Below are 18,516 nucleotides of genomic sequence, written 5' to 3' on the forward strand. Positions count from 1 at the left end.
CGTGAGGGAGAGCAGGCTTTGATTATGCTAGCACTGATTAAATGGATGTGAAGATAATCCACATGGGCTGTCGAGGAGTATTTTTATGCGCACAAATCCACCACTACCACCTGCAAAATTGGCTTTGCAAGAAATGAAAGAAGTGTTGCATCTATTTGTTAAGGCTATCTTAAAGAAGCAAAACAAAGGAACCAAAACACTTTGCTACCAACTTTTTTTAAATTTTTTTATTTTTTAATATATTTTATTGATTTTTTTTGCCCCCCTCCCTCCCTCCCACACATCCCCTCCCTCCCCAGAGTTTTGTGTCCATTGGTTGTACTTATATGCATGTATAAAAGTCCTTCAGTTGATCTATTATCTCCCCCAGATCTTCCTCCCCTCCCCGCTGTAATTTGGCAGTCTACTTGTCTTATTGACGCTGTCTTGACAAAGAGATGCCATTCCTCTAAGTGTTATGATGTCACCTTTGTCCAATCATAACCTTCCTTAAGAGAGTCGGGGATAATTCTCTGGAGACAAGGTGAGTGACAGCAGCAGCAACGCAGCAGTCACTAGGCAACAGGATCCGGCCTTCGGTGGAAGGGAATTTTCAAACATTTAACCCTCACTCAGTCACGGTTTCTTGTTGCTGATATGGCAGTAATCTCTGGACAAAAGGACTAATATGAATAATGCAGCTTCCCTCCCACCCCCCCACCCCCAACCCCCCTACAGCTGTATCTAGAGGCAATGGGAAGAATCATTCTGTTTAGGACTAAGGATATTCCTTGATTTGAAAAGATTGGTGAAGTTACTGTGCTATACACTTGAAACTAATACAAAATAATATTGAATATATACTGTAATTGAAAAAAATATTTTTTTAAAAGAAAATATTGGCAAAGTTAGAACATTTTAAAGCCTCTTTTTCGCATGGGTCACAGTATAAGCCACACTGTGTGCTTAGAATGGTTACTCAGTTACTCCCCATAAGCCAGGTTGTCACACGGGTGTGTAGTCTGTGCCTTGGACAAAGTCATGCTGTTGGGTGGGGGAGGGGAGGGGAGCTGAAGTCAGTTTGTGTTCCATGGGACCCTTGGAGAAGTTTCGAGAAAAGTGCCTTCATCTAATTTATCTCCCGAATGGGGTGCCGTTTTGTAATTTCTCTGCCGGAAGGGAGTGCTTTTCCCCAATTTAAACCAAGTTGCTGTGTGAGCTCTTGGTGGGGGGCCCTGCAAATACAGCTTATTTTTCCAACTACCCAGCAAGTGCTACACTATTATCCTTCATCTTTTTCACTCGGCTATGCTAGAGAATTTAGCACAGGGCCGGACAGACACAGGTCAGACTGCTGGTTTTGTTTCCAAACTGGATTTACAGATTCATCTAGTTCAAATTGTTTTGGTTTGTTTCTTTAAAAAAAAAAAAAAAAAAGTCTTGGATTTTCTCTCATCAAGAGATGACAGGGGAAGGGTAGAAGGGACTCCAAAGGGTTCAACCACTCCGTGAGCTTCTAAAGTAGTGTGTGTTTTTTGGACAAGTCCGGCTGCTGAACTGACCTGTGGCCGTCTTTTATGGCATAGGATGCTGCACACTCCTGGCCTCTCCTCAGGGCTGACTACCAAGCAACATTCAGATCTCAGTAGCTGTCGTTCTCTCTCTGACCCCAAAGCTCTCTCCTGGTGTGCCTCTTGCATGATCCCTAAGCACCCGGATATGGCATCATCTCCATGTAACATTTGGTCCATTTCCTGATCCATACACCCCTTGTTTGCATTTAACTATTGTAAATTGGGTAGGTATACATCAGCAAGTCTGAATTGGATGTCCTTGTTTATCTATAGAATGTTGAGATTACTTATGAAAAGTGTCTAAATGAAACTTTTCACCTTTAGACAGCCAAAATTCAATATCTGGGGAAAGTAATTGACAAACTAATTTCTGTAACATCTGTAACGTATTAGAATTCTTTGAATGAGGGGTGGAGGAAAGTTTTTTCAAATTTCTACATTTCTAGGTAAATGTGCTATACACTTAAAGTTCATGAGTTGAATTAAAGTATTTTAATGTGATCTCCAATGTTAAAAATAAACCAAAACAAAAAAAAATGAAGAAGAAGAAAGAAAGAAAGAAAGAAAGAAAGAAAGAAAGAAAGAAAGAAAGAAAAGCCAATGGTGAGTTTTGTGTCTCCAGGGATTGTTGCAGTATTTAGTTCAGTAAATATTTGTTGAGAGAATAAAAGGGTAAAATTTAAAAATAAATACAAAAATGCATTTAAATCTTCAAAGCTTTTGTTACATGGGAGATTTGCCTGTATTTTAGTACTGAAGAGCTAGCTGGCTACAGCCATGTGACCCAGTGAACAGGAGAGCAATTTTAAGCAGCAAATAGGTATGTAAAACAGGCTCCATTATTCAAACTAATCCCAAGAGGAGCCAAGATAGCCAAAATATTATGGCAGGATGGGATACCATCCAGGTACACTGAATTTAGACTGGTCTCCATTATTAATTTGAGTCTGGTCAACTAAGCTTTCTTAAAAGTGAAACTTATAAGAAAAGTAGGAAAATAATGCATAAAACAAGTCAGTGCACAAAAAATTAATGGGATGCGGCTAAAGCGTCACTGAGAGGGAAATTTATAGCTGAATGCCTATATTAGAAAATCAGAAAGGCCTCAAATCAATAACCTAAACTTCCACCTTAAAAAACCAGAACAGGAAGAGCAAACTAAATCCAAAGGTAAGAGTGGAAATAAATACATTGAATATCAATAGAGAAAAGTAATGAAGTCAAAAGTGAATTCTTTGAAAAGGTCAAGAAAATAGATAAACTTTTAGCTTAATTGACCAACCAAGAAAAAAAAAAAACAGAGAGAGAAGATACAAATTACTGAAATCAGGAAGCTGCTATGAATCTTACAGAAATTAAAATAATTATAAAGAAATACATGAACAACAGTATTGCAATTAATTAGGTAACTTAGATGAAAAGGGCATATTCCTAGAAAGATTAAAAATTACTGAAACTGACTCAAGAAGAAATAGAAAATAAAAGTGTGTACATAAATATTTTATTCTTTAAGAATATTTTCCTAACTGATGAACAAAAAGATAGATACAGAGAGAGTAAAGCAACAAACAGACTGTCAAATTACAGCAGCAAGGGTAGAGAGATATGGGGGCGATAAGAGATCAACCGTAGGACTTGTATGCATGCCTATATGCATAACCAATGTACGCAAAACTCTGGGGAGGGAGGGTATCGGGGGGAGAATTGGTAAGATATGTACACATATAATACCTTAATAAAAAAATGAAAGAAAAAATATTTTCCTTTTTAAAAAGTTTATTTTTTAAAGTAGTTTTATGTTCACAGAAAATTAAGAATAAGGGATAGAGATCTCTTATATATCCCCTGTCCTCACACATGCATATCCTCCCCGCCCCCCATTATCAACATCCCTTACTATAGTGATACATTTGTTACAAACTGATGAACCTTCACTGATACATCATAATCACCCGAAGTCCATAGTTAACCTTAGGGTTTCCTCTTGGTGTACATTCTATGGGTTTGGGCAAATTAATGATGACCTGGATCCATCGTGATAGCATCATACAAAATATTTTTATTGCCCTTCAAATTCTCTGTGCTTCACCTATTAATTCCTCCCTACATACCAACTCCTGGCAACCACTGGTTTTTTTACTGTCTCTAATGGTTGGCCTTTTCCAGAATGTACAGGTCTGTAGCTTTTTCAGACTGGCTTTCTTTCTCTTAGTATATGCAACTAAGGTTCCTCCATGTCTTTTCAAGGCTTGATAGTTCTTTTTTTTTTTTTTTTTTGAGGGGGTGGGGAGCTGAAGAATACCCCATTGTCCGGAAGTACTGCAGTTTACCTATTCATTCACCTACATCTTGGTTGCTTCCAAGTTTTGGCAATTATGAATAAAACTGCTATAAACTTCCATAAGCAGGTTTTTGTATGGACACAAGTTTTCAAGTCATTTGGGTAAATACCAGGAGCTCAATTGCTGGATCCTGTGATAAGAGTACCCTCAGTTTTGTAAGAAACCACCAAACTGTCTTGCACAGTGGCTGTACCATTTTGCATGCCCACCTACAATTTATGAGACCTTCTATTGCTCCACATCTTCACTAGTATTTGGTGTTGTCAGTGTTTCAGATGTTGGCCATTGCAATAGGTGTGCAGTGGTATCTTGCTTTCATTTGCATTTCTGTGATGACATATGATGTGGAGCATCTTTTCATATGCTTATTTTACTCTCTGTCTATCTTCTTTGGTGGAGTGTCTCTTAAAGTCTTTGGCCCATTTTTAACTGGGTTGTTTTTATTCTTATTGTTGAGTTTTAAGATTTTTTTTTTTGCATGTATTTTGGGTTATAGTCCTATATCAGATTGTCTTTTGCAAGTATTTTCTCCCAGACTGTGGCTTATCTTCTCATTCTCCTGACATTGTCTCTCGCAGAGCAGAAGGCTTTAATTTTAATGAAGCATAGCTCATCAATTATTGCTTTCATGGATTGTGTTTTTGGTGTTGTATCTAAAAAGTCATTGCCAGACCCAAGGCCCAAAATAGATTTCCCCCCATGTAATCTTCTAATAGATTTACAGTTTTCCATTTTACATTTATGTCTACAATCCATTTTGAGTTCATTTTTGTGAGGGGTGTGAGGTCTGGGTCTCAATTCCTTTTTTTTTTTTTCCTTTCTATTTTTGGCATGTGGAAAAATATTTTCCTTTTAAGAATTATTTTTCATTTAATATATGTGCAATGCAGGTAGAAATAAAGATAAACAAAAAAGAGGAAAATAACTCCATGACCCGAAGATAACTGATAACATTTTGAAGTGAAACTTTCAGATACGTGTACGTATATATGTATGTGACAGGATGTTAAAATGGGAGTCTTTCTGCTTACTTTTGGCAGATGCCCTAATGACAGATGACAATACAATAGGTACCCAAGGATCCTACATCCTAAACATCCAAACTGAGGTACTGTGTCTCCTATGCAACTATGCAGGGCAGACTGAGAGATAATGAAACAGGTTCTGGCCCAGCCAGTGTGGCTCAGTGGTGGAGCATCAACCTGTGAACCAGGAGGTCATGCTTCAATTCCAGGTCAGGGCCCATGCCTGGGTTGCAGGCTCAATCCCCAGGAGGGGGCATGCAGGAGGCAGCTGATCAATGATACCCTTTCATCATTGATGCTTTAATCTCTCTTCTCCCTTCCTCTCTCTGAAAAAGAAAGAAAGAAAGAAAGAAAGAAAGAAAGAAAGAAAGAAAGAAAGAAAGAAAGAAAGAAAGGAAGGAAGGAAGGAAGGAAGGAAGGAAGGAAGGAAGGAAGGAAGGAAGGAAGGAAGGAAGGAAGGAAGGAGGGAAGAATGGAGGGAGGGAGGGAAGAAGGAAGGAAGAAAGGAAGGGAGGGAGGGAGGGAGGGAGGGAGGGAGGAAGGGAGGGAGAGAGGAAGGAAGGAAGGGGCAGGTACTGCCAGCATTAAGCCATCACCCCTCTAGCCTATAAAAGTGAGAGGTGAAGAGTAATGAGAGAAAGTTCCGTGGGGAGCCAGCTGGTGGGCTGGGCTCTGCTCCAGTTGTCAGAGGAATAGAGGGGCACATCTCTTCATCCCCAGCCACGTGAGAGAGCCTTCCAGAGGCCCACTCAGAAAGCTTGGTATGTGCTTCCTGGAGTTTGGGACTGGAATCCCCTTGGCCAAGAGAGGTCTACAGTGAAAGACTGTGACGGGACCTCAGTCTGCCTGCCACGGAGAAGAAAGGGGCTGCACTTGCGCAGTGGCAGGCGAAGGTGCACGCGCTTCACCAGGGGCCCTGTGGACCTGAGGAGGGCATTGGGCCCAGGAGAGGGTTAGTGGGAGGGAGAGTGCTGGAAACTCCATGGTGAAGGCAGAACTAGAAGCTTCCAGCTGGAGGAAAGATGCACCCTGTTCAGATAACCTTGGGAGCACTCTACAAGGTGCCTGCCAGAGAAAGAGGCCGCACAGGTGCGTCTGCCACACACACAGGAAGTCTCCCCCAGTCCCACCCAGGGGCCCGCCTCGGAATCGGAGATGAGGGAAGAGGAGGACCTATGAGAGGGAGGCAGCGTCCATTAACCCTTCCAGAATTCTAAGCTGGAAACAGGTTAACCTAAAGGAGGAGATTGCCTTTGACTGGAAAGAAGTTTAGAATAGACTGATCATTCTAATTTTCGAAGTGAGCTGCCCAGCCGATTGAAAGGAACCAGAAAAGCTTTGAGACCTCCCTGAGATTTTTTCCAGGGACAGGAAAAGAACAAATGTGGTAGAAATGAAACATGTGCTTTATTATTGCGCTTGTGCCCTGCTTGTTCAACAAAACAGGAACAAGTACACAAGTATTTTTAAACAAGTGCTGGATCCTACCCAGCTTCTTATAGAAATAAAATGACTTAATATAGGTAAAGCTTCTAGCGTGATGTTTAGCACATAATAAATGCTATATATAATTTTTAGCTATTATTATTATTAATTGTATAACCTGATTTTTTATTTAACAATACATCCTAAACATATTTTTATGTCAATAAGTATAATTATGGCACATGGCCACTTGTGAGAGTCACACTGTCTGTTTTATTCACTAATGTAGGGGTGTCGAACTCAATCAGAGAAGGGGCCAAAATCTAAAATCCAGCCTAAATCGCGGGCCGAATGGTTTACTGAACAGTCATAAACTGTCATTGTGATGGAAACGCAGCGGAGTGCAGTGATGACAGCGCGGTGCGGGCCACATTGCAAGGCCTGGCGGGACGGATTTGGCCCGCGGGCCTTGTGTTTGACACATGTGCACTAATGTATCCTTCTACTTACAGCAGTGCCTGGTACATCACAGGTGATCAATATGCAATTGTCAAATGAATCATTTTCAAATGGATGCAATGTGCTGTTGTATGGAATGTATCATATGTATTCATTGATCTCCTATTATTGGTTAGAATACATTGAAAACAACCACCTCTGGGTGCTTTCCAGTCTTTCATGATTGTAAACCAGGCCCTAACAAACATATTTATTATTTTTTTTAAATCTATGTGTCTATCCTTAATTATTTTCTTGGTACAGTTCTTAGAAGAGGAATTGCTGGGTCAAAGGGTATGAACATTTCCTTAAAACTTTGAAAACTGTTGCCAGATTGCCTTCTGGAGGGATTTGGAGGCTAAGGAACAATTAGGAATTTCCAAGTACAGAGATTATTTTTAATCATCTTTGCATTTCTCTGGATATTTCCCAGTTCCAAGAGTTTTGGCACAGCTTCAACCCAAGAAGGATTTCTGCAAGGTTGAAAATAAAAACATATTTCAGAAACCTTTTCTAGGGCATAGTGGACTGAAATAGAAGGGAAAACAGAGCATGCGGTAACAGAAGCAGTGGCAACTCCTCAGCCCGGGAAGGCCCTGCTTGGAATAGAACAGGTTTCTCTCCAAGCATCACAGAGAAGAATTGCAAGTCAAAATACAACTGCTTATTGAGCACCTACAAGGAATGGCATTGTGCTGGCTGTCACGGGCAGACAATACCTGCATGTCCCTTTCCACTGCACTGACCACTTTAGCCAGCCAACACTCTCCCTTCTCCCCACTTCCCCCTCGCCCATGCCCAAGACTCTCCAGGGAAGAGCCTTTGTTGGCTTCATCTTGCATGGCTGGCACACAGCAGGAGAAGTGCAGTAGCTGCAATACATACTCCTGAAGCTGAACAGAACTCCCCAAGGGAAATCCTAAAGGGTTTGGCACAAACTCTGGAAAACATAACACAAATACATGCATTTGAATGACTAATGTCAAATGTGAGAAGCTAAACCACTGTCGACTTTCTTTAAAAAAAATTATATATATATATATATATATATATATATATATATATATATATTTTTTTTTTTTTTTTTTTTTTACAGAGAAGAAGAGAGAGTGATAGAGAGTTAGAAACATCGTTGAGAGAGAAACATTGATCAGCTGCCTCTTGCCCAACCCTACCGGGGATGTGCCCGCAACCAAGGTACATGCCCTTGACGGGAATCAAACCTGGGACCTTTTAGTCTGCAGGCCGAAGCTCTGTCCACTGAGCCAAACCAGTTTCGGCTTACTTTTTCTTTTTTCTTTTTTTTTAATCCTCACTTGAGGATATTTCTTCTATTGATTTTCAGAACGAGTGGAAGAGGGGGAAGAGGTGGGGAGAGAGAGAGAAACACGGGTGGGAGAGAGATACATAGATCCCTGCAAGTGCTTTGACTGGGATCAGGGATTGGAACCCACAACGGAGGTACCTGCCTTTGCCTGGGAATTGAACCACGACTTTTCGGTCTGGAGGCTGATTCTCTAACCATTGAGCAAACCAGCCAGGGCTAATCCACTGTGGTCTTGATCTCTCACACTAGAAGCTCTGCTAGGCTGGGGTTTGGAGCCCCTTCTCAGGTCAGTCTGCTGTCCCCAGATTTGCCCAGGAACCAGGATCTAGTCAGAATAGATCATTGTGAGGAGGCTTCACGCTGCTGCCTTGCATGGAAGCCCATTACTTTTGAGAAGGTATGTACAGGTAGGCTCATTATCCACATAATTCACCATAGGGTCATAGTATTTGCCCTACAAAGCGGGGAGGAGGGCTGCCATTGGTCTTGACAGTGTCCATTGTCCTAACTAATTAGACCTACCCTCAGCCTTTGTCTGCCTCTTTGCTCTGGCGCTGAGGCAGAAAGGACTGGTGATGGAGAGCTGAGTGTTTGGGGTCTGTACGTCAAAGCAAAATAGGCATGATTTTTACATTCATTGGTGGTGAGTCTGGCTTTGGATATCAACGCAGGAGATGCCTCATGTGCAGTGTCATTTGAGAGCTAGTTATCTCTGAGGGATTTGAGTATTAGTCCGTGATCCACCACTGACAGCTCTGTACACATTGGTTTGTCAGAGGACACAGAATTAGGACAGAATCGTCTGCTGAGAGAGGGGGAGGCAGAGCGAGGCACAATTCTGGGACTCCAGAGCCTGGGGAAAGAAGGAGAGGGGAGGTGAAGAGCCCACAGTGGCCATCTGGGGGTCGGGGAAGAGTGCCAGGGCAGACAGCTCAGCCCCCAGGCCACCGTGGGGGCCTGCAGCAGCACGGCCAGCCCGCCGTTCGCCTCGGTCCCCCCACAGGAGTGACTGAATTAACCACATCTCACACTCTCTAATTGGAGCAGATAATTGGCGAGCTGGCTTTGTGCACAGGAAATGTGTTCGGATAGATTTGGCAGCGTGGAGCAGGAAGAGTGGGGACCACCTGATTCCATTCTGTGCCAAGGAAGGCAGCACAAAGCAGCAGTGTCCCTCATGAAGCCTGGCCCAGCAACGCGGGGGGGGGGGGGGGGGGGCGGGGGGGGGGAGGACGGAGAACCCTCCTGTGCAAACCCGGAGGCGAGTGGGATCCTCCTGGGAAGGTGGGGGGAGCAGATGATGGTCAGGAGCTCTGGGACTGGGCTCTGTGGTTAAGCTGCTTTGTGACTTTGGGCTAGTGATTAACCTCTCTGTGTCTGCCTTCTCATCTGTGACACAGTGAAGGGGGTGGGAAATGTTGCAACCCTCTTAAAATCATGTCACTCCATTACATCCAATCGACAGAGGCTGCTTGACTGTCTTCTCTGTGGGTAGGACTCTGCCAGGAGCTATGCCTGCTTCCTTGAATCCCTCTGGGGGTAAGAGAGGGGTGTAAAACGAGCACATACAGGCAAGGCTTGCCGGGTGTTTTAAATCTTCACCTTCTCCCCAGATCAATGTCAAGCAACTTTTACTTCAGGTCCGTAAATGTCTTGGTCGAACCCCCGGCCCCAGCCCTCTGCCCATCTTCTTTCAGAGATGCTGGGGAGAGGGACTGCTTGGAGATGGCCGTTGCCAGGACAACAGAAAGCAAACACCAGCGGAGGTGTCATTATATCCGAGGATGTGGTAAGTGATGTGTTTGCCTGATGGCCACGCTGTGATTGCCAGGGGCTCTTTCCCAGCTACTTTTTGGAGTCGTCATTCTTACAAAACCCTTTGTTGTGAAATGGGCTCAGGTCTGGAAAGGAAGTGAGGGTCAGCGAGCAATGCCCCACCCCCACCCCCACCCCCGTGTGAACTCCGGAATAGCTGCTCCTTTTGAAAGATTCATCCTCATTTGCTCCTGGCTTAGGGCTGGTTTATGAGGGCTGTTTCCTGGGGATTTCTAACCTGAACTGCAGGGAGCCCCGGCCCCAGCTCCTGCCTACACGGAAGGCAGAGATGGCTGTATTGCTTGCATGACTTTCTCTCTCCTGCAAGAGGGGGACAAAGGGAGTCGAAATAGTGAGCTTGTGTGACCCTGGGCAAGTGTCTGCTTCCCTGAGTATCAGTGTAGCAAACGAGGCATTTAGTAACAAGAGTTCTTACCGGAATGTTGAGTACAAGTTACCAAAGCACATGTATGCCCATTTGAAACGGACAGTATTATTATTGTTGTTGTTATTATTATTATTATTATTATTATTGCTTTTTTTGCTCAAGGTTTATCTTTCATGATCCACAGTTACTCAAGTGAACATTTTCTTTTATTAGTAAATTCTTTAGTCTTAGATGGCTGATGCTACTATTCATTAAAAATGTTTCCATGCAGCAATGCATTTGTATTTTTCTTATTAAGCGTGGTTATCACACATACATAGCTGACTCTGAATTACAGTGTCATCTCGTAAAAGTAGTAAGGTGGAAAAAATTTGGCCTAGCTTTCAAAAACATTGAACTTCTCCAAAGAGAAAATAAATCAAAAAGTCGCATGTCATTCCCTTTGTTAGTATGTAGCAGATTTGTTAATGAGATTCCATTGTAGCATTTTCTCACAGGGCTGGAGTAAGGAGGATTCCATGAGAATATCAAGTTTTTGGTGTCCTGTAGGCATCTAGTAAATTATAGTTATACTAGAGGCCCAGTGCATGAAAATTCCTGCACTCTGCAGGAGGTGACTGGTAGGCCTGTCAAGGGACCTGCCCCACTCCCCCTTTGTGCCACTGCCTTCGGTGGCTTCCCTCTGTGGGAGGCAACTGGGCAGGAGATCAGGGGATGGCATTAGCCCCCATTTGGTCCCACCACTGGTCACCACCACCTCCCCACCCCCCAATCCCATTGTTGTCCTCTCCCTCTGCCCACTGGCATGCACCTGGCTGGCCTGGCACCACCTGCCCACTGCCCCCCCCCCCCCCTGACTGGTCATTCTGCTGTTTGATTGATTTGCATATTATGCTTTTATTATATAGGATATGTTTATGTCCTCAAAAATAGACACACATTTACAAACAGGCATGCACATACACAGATGCGCGCTCTCTCTCTCTCTCTCTCTCTCTCTCTCTCTCTCTCTCTCTCTCTCTCTCTTTCTCCTGGTCCAACTGTCTTACAGAGAGTCCAATTCTAGTGCAAATGGATGAATACTCTCTTCAGAGTCTTACCATGAAAGGTGGTCATCTGTTTTTTGCTTTGAGGGGTTTAGATCATCATCTGAGAACAGTAACTATCCCTGAGAGCCTCTGAGTTTCCAGCCCTGGCTGGGCCAGCCCCGGAACTCACACTTCCAGGCTGCCTGACGAAATAAACCTTGTAATAATGAACAGTAATGCAAGGCTGGGCTTGAGTAAGTAATCACTGGATTCTGTGGTGCAGGTGGCATTTGGACTTGGTGGGAAGGCCCTGCACAGCTTTGGTAAGAGTCCAATTTGGGCTTCCCATGGCTTGTGTTGTGCCAGTCACCAAGTACTGACCTAATCCTTTCTCCTCACATCACACACACCTTAACTAAAGTGCTACTTTAAAGGGTTACAGATAACCCCAGCCACATGGAAAGCTTGGAATAGACCGTGGTGGGAATATTTACACACAGAAATTGGCAAATGATAAAAAACCAAGTCTTCTTTTTTTGTGACTCAATTTACCAGAATACCACAGCTTTAGAGGGTGTACAGGATAATGACTTGACTTGCATCTATAATAATAAAAGCATTATATGCTAATTAGACCAGACATTCTTCCAGATGTCCTTCCTTCCAGACAAAGCCACAGCGGGCAGGGACCATGGCAGAGGCAGCTGAGGCACCCAGCTGGAGCAGCAGCAGGTGGGGGTGGGGGTGTAGACAGTGGTGGGCAGGGGCCAAGGCCCTTACATGAATTTTGTGCACCAGGCCTCTAGTATAATATAAAATTGGTACCACAGTAAGTTTAGTTAACATCCATCATCTCACAGAGATACAAAAAACATTCTTCCCTTGTGATAAGAATTCTTAGGTTATACTCTCTTAACAACTTAACAACTTTCAAATTTCTTATGTGACAATGTTAACTATAGTCATCATGCTGTGTGTTACATCCCTAGTACTTTTTTATTTTATAACTGGAAGTTTGTATCTTTTGATCACCTTTATCCAATTCCCCTATCCCCAACCCTTACCTCTAGTAACCACAAATTTAACCACAAATTTAATCTCTTTATATATATATATATATATATATATATATATATATATATATATATTCATTCTACATTTGTGAGATCTTTCAGTATTTTCTTTTTCCTCTGACTTATTTCACTCAGCACAATGCCCTCAAGGTCCATCCAAGCTGTCACACATGGCAGGATCTCTTTTTTAATGGCTGAATAGTATTTCATTTGCGTGTGTGTGTGTGTGTGTGTGTGTGTGTGTGTGATCTTTATTCACTCATCTGATGATGGACACTTAGATTGTTTTCCTATCTCCTTGGGGTGGGTGGTGGCAGGAACCTTTAGTATCTTCACTTACTGGATCACCACTTAAAACATTAAAGTGTCTTTAATTTGTCAAAAAAGTATTATGGAAATACTTTCTATATCACTTGGAATCCAGTGAGGGAGTCAGCAGCATGGGGCTATGGTTCATGGCAAAGCTTTACAGGAAAATCTCAGGTCCGGGGAGAATTCTTCCAGGAGGTGGTCAGCTGGGAGAGGGCAGGGCTGTGGGGGGTTGGGGGGCGGGGAGAAGGAAAGGAGGGGACAGGGGAGAGTGTCAGCAGAGGAAGCCACATACTGGCAGGCACACAGGGCAGCCCAGGAACTGAGAGGCCATGCTGCCTGGACTGCAGGGAACATGGGAGAGTGGTCAGGGTGAGATAGAGGAGAGAGGAGGGGGCAGACTGTGCAGGCCTTGCAGGCCATGACAAGGATCTGTCCCTTACCCTAAAACTCGCAGGGAGCCATCCAAGTTTCCCACTCTCCGTGAAGAGGTTACTTAGGCAGCCCATAGTAGGATCAAAGAGAGATTTCCCCCCTTTGTCATCCTCTCTCTCTCCAGTCCTGTGACCTCCGACGCCTTGGTCATGGAGCAGAAACACAGCCTGGAAGCCACTGGTCTCTCGGCACATGGCCTAACGGGACCCGAGGGCCAGGGAGCCGGCTCCCGCGATGGGCTGAGCACATGGCAGTTGGGAGCAGTCCCACCTCTGGTGGCTTCTCCATCACAGAGGCTTCTGGAAGCTGTGCCTCCTGGCCCCAGAGCGGGTCACCGGAGGATCCCCTCCTCTGTCTCAGGGAAGGCCCGGCCCAGGCAGGGCAGCTCCACTCACACAGAAGGGGCTGCACCCCGTGGAGAGGGGTGACTGGCCTCCTTTCCCAGCCGCCAAGGAGGATCCACACCCAGACTCTGCTGAGCTCAAGGAAACGCAGGGTGTTCCAACACGTCCTGCAGGACGACTTAGTAATTTTCCAGTTACTAATTTGCCTTACCTGTTCTGTTCAGGCAGGCTAATTGTTTCCGCAAAAAAGACTCAGGTGTCCTGGGGCGAGGTCGCCAGAGACGTGCCTAAACAATTACACACGCTGGTCTGGTCCCGGGCGTGCCAAGGCGGAACCTGCTACTCAGCCTGATTTTATCTTTCCAAAGCAAATCCGGTGAGGGCGCGCCCCCTGCTGGCAGCCTATATACCACTCATTTTTTATTTTATAAATATATTTTATTGATTTTTTTTTTTTTACAGAGAGGGAGGGAGAGGGATAGAGAGCTAGAAACATCAATGAGAGAGAAACATTGACCAGCTGCCTGTTGCACGTCCCCTACTGGAGATGTGCCCACAACCAATGTACATGCCCTTGACTGGAATCAAACCTGGGACCTTCCAGTCCGCAGGCCAAGGCTCTATCCACTGAGCCAAACCGGTTTTGGTTATACCACTCACTAATTTTTTAGTTTCTCTTTTTCTTTAAATTTTATAACCCAGATGTTATGTCACTTTGCCCTAAATACTGTACTATTCTTCAGAATACATTTCTAAAAACTGGGCATTTTTTTATAACCACATTCCATTATCACACCTAAAAATGTATAATCTCTTTAACACATCCATCTCCATCTTTTCCCCCCCTCTTCCTTCCCTCTTAACTTATCCTTATATACAGGGCGTAACAAAAATAGATTTATAGCTGTGAGTATGCAAAACAGTGTTCATTATTGCATTATTATTTATTGATTTTTAAATTATTTTCATAAAATATTATGAAAAACTGTAAGCCTACTTTTACCCTGGATAGTGAAATGCACAGGTAGTAAGCATCCAGTTTGGTGAGTATTAATAAATGCATATACGAGGTAACCCACATCCTTATCAAGATAGAAAACGGCTGAAACCAGTTTGGCTCAGTGGTAGAGCGTCGGTCTGCGGACTGAAAGGTCCCAGGTTCAATTCCGGTCAAGGGCATGTACATTGGTTGCAGGCACATCCCCGATAGGGGGTGTGCAAGACACAGCTGGTCGATGTTTCTCTCTCATCGACGTTTCTAGCTCTCCATCCCTCTCTCCTCCTCTCTATAAAAAAATTAATAAAATATATATTTTTTAAAAAAGATAGAAAACGTTTCTATCACATCAGAAACTTTCCTCCTGTGCCTTCACTTCCGTGCCGATTTCTTTCACCGTAGACAAGTCTTGCCTGTTCTAGAATTTTATATAAAATGGAAACACACAGTACGTACCTCTTTGTGAAAAGTTTCTTGTGCTCGGCACAATGTTTTTTGAGGTTCATCCACATTGCATGTTCCTTTTATTGAGTTGTATCCCATTGTTATGCATGTATCATACGTCGAGTATGTGCAGTCCTGTTGCTGGACATTTGATTTGCTTCCAATTTGGGATGTTATGAAAAAAGCTACTATGAATATTTTTCAAAATATTTTATTGATTTTTTACAGAGAGGAAGGGAGAGGTTAGAGTAGGGGTGTCGAACTCAATCAGAGAAGGGGCCAAAATCTAAAATCCAGCCTAAATCGCGGGCCGAATGGTTTACTGAACAGTCATAAACTGTCATTGTGATGGAAACGCAGCGGAGTGCAGTGATGACAGCGCGGTGCGGGCCACATTGCAAGGCCTGGCGGGACGGATTTGGCCCGCGGGCCTTGTGTTTGACACATGTGGGATAGAGAGTTAGAAACATCGATGGGAGAGAAACACTCATCAGCTGCCTCCTGCACACCCCCTACTGGGGATGTGCCTGCAAAGTACATGCCCTTCACTGGAGTCAAACCTGGGACCCCCCTCAGATAGAAGGCCGACGCTCTATCCACTGAGCCAAACCGGTTAGGGCCTATGGATATTTTTGTACAAATTTTTACGTGGACACGTGTCTTCATTTCCATTGGGTTAATACCCCTGCGTAGAACAACTGCTCACAGTGAATGGCTGTACTTCACTTTGTAAGAAGACACCAAGTCTCTGCTCATAAGCACTCCCTGCTCCCCCACCTTTTCAGTTGTCCCTAGTTCAGCATTCTGCCTATGTCCCTCAGCCTCCTGGTAGTGTCTCTTAACTTGTTCCTCTAACCCTGGATTTCCTATAAACTAGTTTGCTCTAAAACCTGGATGAGATTCAGTTTAAATATTTTGGCAGGAATGTGTCAGACCTGGTGCTCCGTAGTTCATCCCACATCTCACTGGAAAGCACATGTGGCGTGGCTGCCCTGCGCTTAGTGAAGATGCTACAACCAATCAGTGGATCCAGCGGGTGGCAGCCTCCCCCTCCTCCCGTTGTAAACTTCCCCATCAACCTTTCATCTAATGGTTTCAAATAACCTTTGCCTCGAAAGGCTGAATAAGACACCGTTCTCACCCTAAAGATGTATCTGTTTAGTTGAGGGCACATGTCTAAATGGGGTATAGCAGGCAATTCACAATTTAAAGAAAACTAAGTGCCAATAATGGTTCACATTTTTGCAATGCTTAAGGATGTCAGAGAAAGGAAAAAGAGAGAAGAGGAGTTAATGTAGAGAAGCATTTGTGCAGGAGGTGGGGACCAGGGAAGCCATGTAGAGCCAGAGAGGGGGTGTGCATAGAGACTGCGGAGTGCCAGGGAAGCTGATTGAAAATCACCACCAGAGAAGCAGAGTGTGAGAAAGGTAAGTGGAGCCCAGGTGTTGTCCTACGGAGCTAAGAAGCTGTTTCTCATCTATGAAGCTAGCAATTTGTGGCAAGAAGGAGAGCTGTCTGGAGTCAGGGAGGACAGTTAAGAGACCACTCGTCTCGGGGAGGCCTGGTGAGTGGTGCTGTGTGTAGAGCCGCGGAGGAAGGCCACACAGCCTGTCCTCATACACGGTCAGAGAGACCCAGGGCCTCCCTCCACCCCTCGGGTGTGACACTGGCAAGGAAGAAGGTGGTGAGATGTGCAGTAGAATAAGCAAATAAACAATGGGTGATGGTGAAGCATCTTTAACAATGAAGCACACCAAGAAGCACATGAAAGGATGCTCCACATCACAAATCATCAGGGAAACACAAATCAGGACCACAGTTAGATAGCACTTTATACCCACATTACTGTGTTATTAAAAAAAAAAAAAAGTGGTGTATTATTCAACTTTAAATGCCATAAAATCTGACATGGAGGAACCTTGAAGATGTGCTAAATGAACTAAAGCCAGGCACAAAAGGGCCAAGATTGTGTGATTCTACTTATATGAGATACTGGAGTAGTCAAATCGATAGAAATAAACAGAATAATGGTTGCCAGCGTTTCAGTTGGAAAAGATGAAAAAGTTCTAGAGATGGATGGTGGTGATGATTGCACAACGAGGTGAATCTATTTAATGCCATTTAACGCTGTAGGGAAAAAAATGATACATTTTACGTGAGGCATGTTTTACTACACACACACACACACACACACACACACACACGCACACTCACACTGAGGAATGCAGCAGTGGACTTTCAGAAATGTTCAAGTTAAATCTTTATTTTCCGCCTCTTCTACCTCTCCCCACCCTCCTGCGGAAAGGCCAGACTTAAAAGCCAGTACATGCTGTCCTCCCATATCTAGTTTTATCACCCATTGTTCTTCCATGCACATCCTTTTTTTAAATTATTTTTTTAGTTTACAGGTAGTTTACAGGACGACACTCCAATAGAAAGGGCAAAACCAGGATGCACGAGCAGAAGAAGGGAAGAAGAGAAGGCTCCATGCTTAAGAAAATGCAACTCTTCTATATCAAAGTGTAATAGGTTGCCAAGATGATCATTATTAACATGTTGCTCCTGCCCCTTTCCCTTTCAATGGCTCTCATGGCATCTGTCTCATGAAGGGACAAACCAAACAAACATCAAGGAGTACAATGACATCCTGCCCCTAGTCTAGGACTCATTCACCTTCTGACCTTAGGGTTTCCCACACGTGGCACTTAACAGAGAAAACACAGCCTGCAGGAGAAGGGCAGGACCTGGGTTCTAGTTCTGCTTCTGCATTGTCTGCCATGGGACTTGGGCAAGGTAGGTCAGGGCCCTGTGCCTAACCCATCATCCTTCTGTCTCGCTGCCACTGAGATAGGCAAAGCATGGGGGTGCGGCCGGGAGGAAGGCGTTGCAAAACCTCCAACTCCAGAGTTTCTATTTTTAGTAGAGTTCCTCAAACTTGCAAAGCTACAGATTTTGCCTCACTGAGTAATCACTACAAAACCTGAGCTTTGGAGCTAGCTGCTCAAGAGAAAATCATGTGGTGGAAAGTCTTCCCCTCCCTCCCCACCCCTTTCTTTTAATTTCATGGTAGAGTGATAGGCATTTCCCACTGAGTTAAAAATATATTTATATATTTAACAAGGACAATATACCAAGTTGCCTTCTTTAACCCTTTTCTAATATAAACACTATTTGTTGTCCATTATCTCAGTAATCCAGAGTGGTGACCAGCCTTGGGGATTGTGAAACCAGGCCAGAGAAAAACTTTAGTTATCTTTTAAAAACCAAAATAAAAAACAAACAAACAAACAAACAAACATTTTTATTGATTTCAGAGAGGAAAGGAGAGGGAAAAGGAGAGACAGAAACATGAAATATGAGAGAGAATCATTGACTGACTACATCCTGCAAGCCTCACACTGGGGATGGAGCCCACACCTGGGGTATGTGCCCTGACAGAGAATCACACGGTGACCTCCTGGCTCATAGGTCGATGCTTCACCACTGAGCCAGGGCGGTGGTTCTCTTACTGGT

The sequence above is a fragment of the Pipistrellus kuhlii genome, unplaced genomic scaffold, assembly GCF_014108245.1.
Source record: "Pipistrellus kuhlii isolate mPipKuh1 unplaced genomic scaffold, mPipKuh1.p scaffold_m20_p_13, whole genome shotgun sequence".
Classification (NCBI taxonomy): Eukaryota; Metazoa; Chordata; class Mammalia; order Chiroptera; family Vespertilionidae; genus Pipistrellus; species Pipistrellus kuhlii.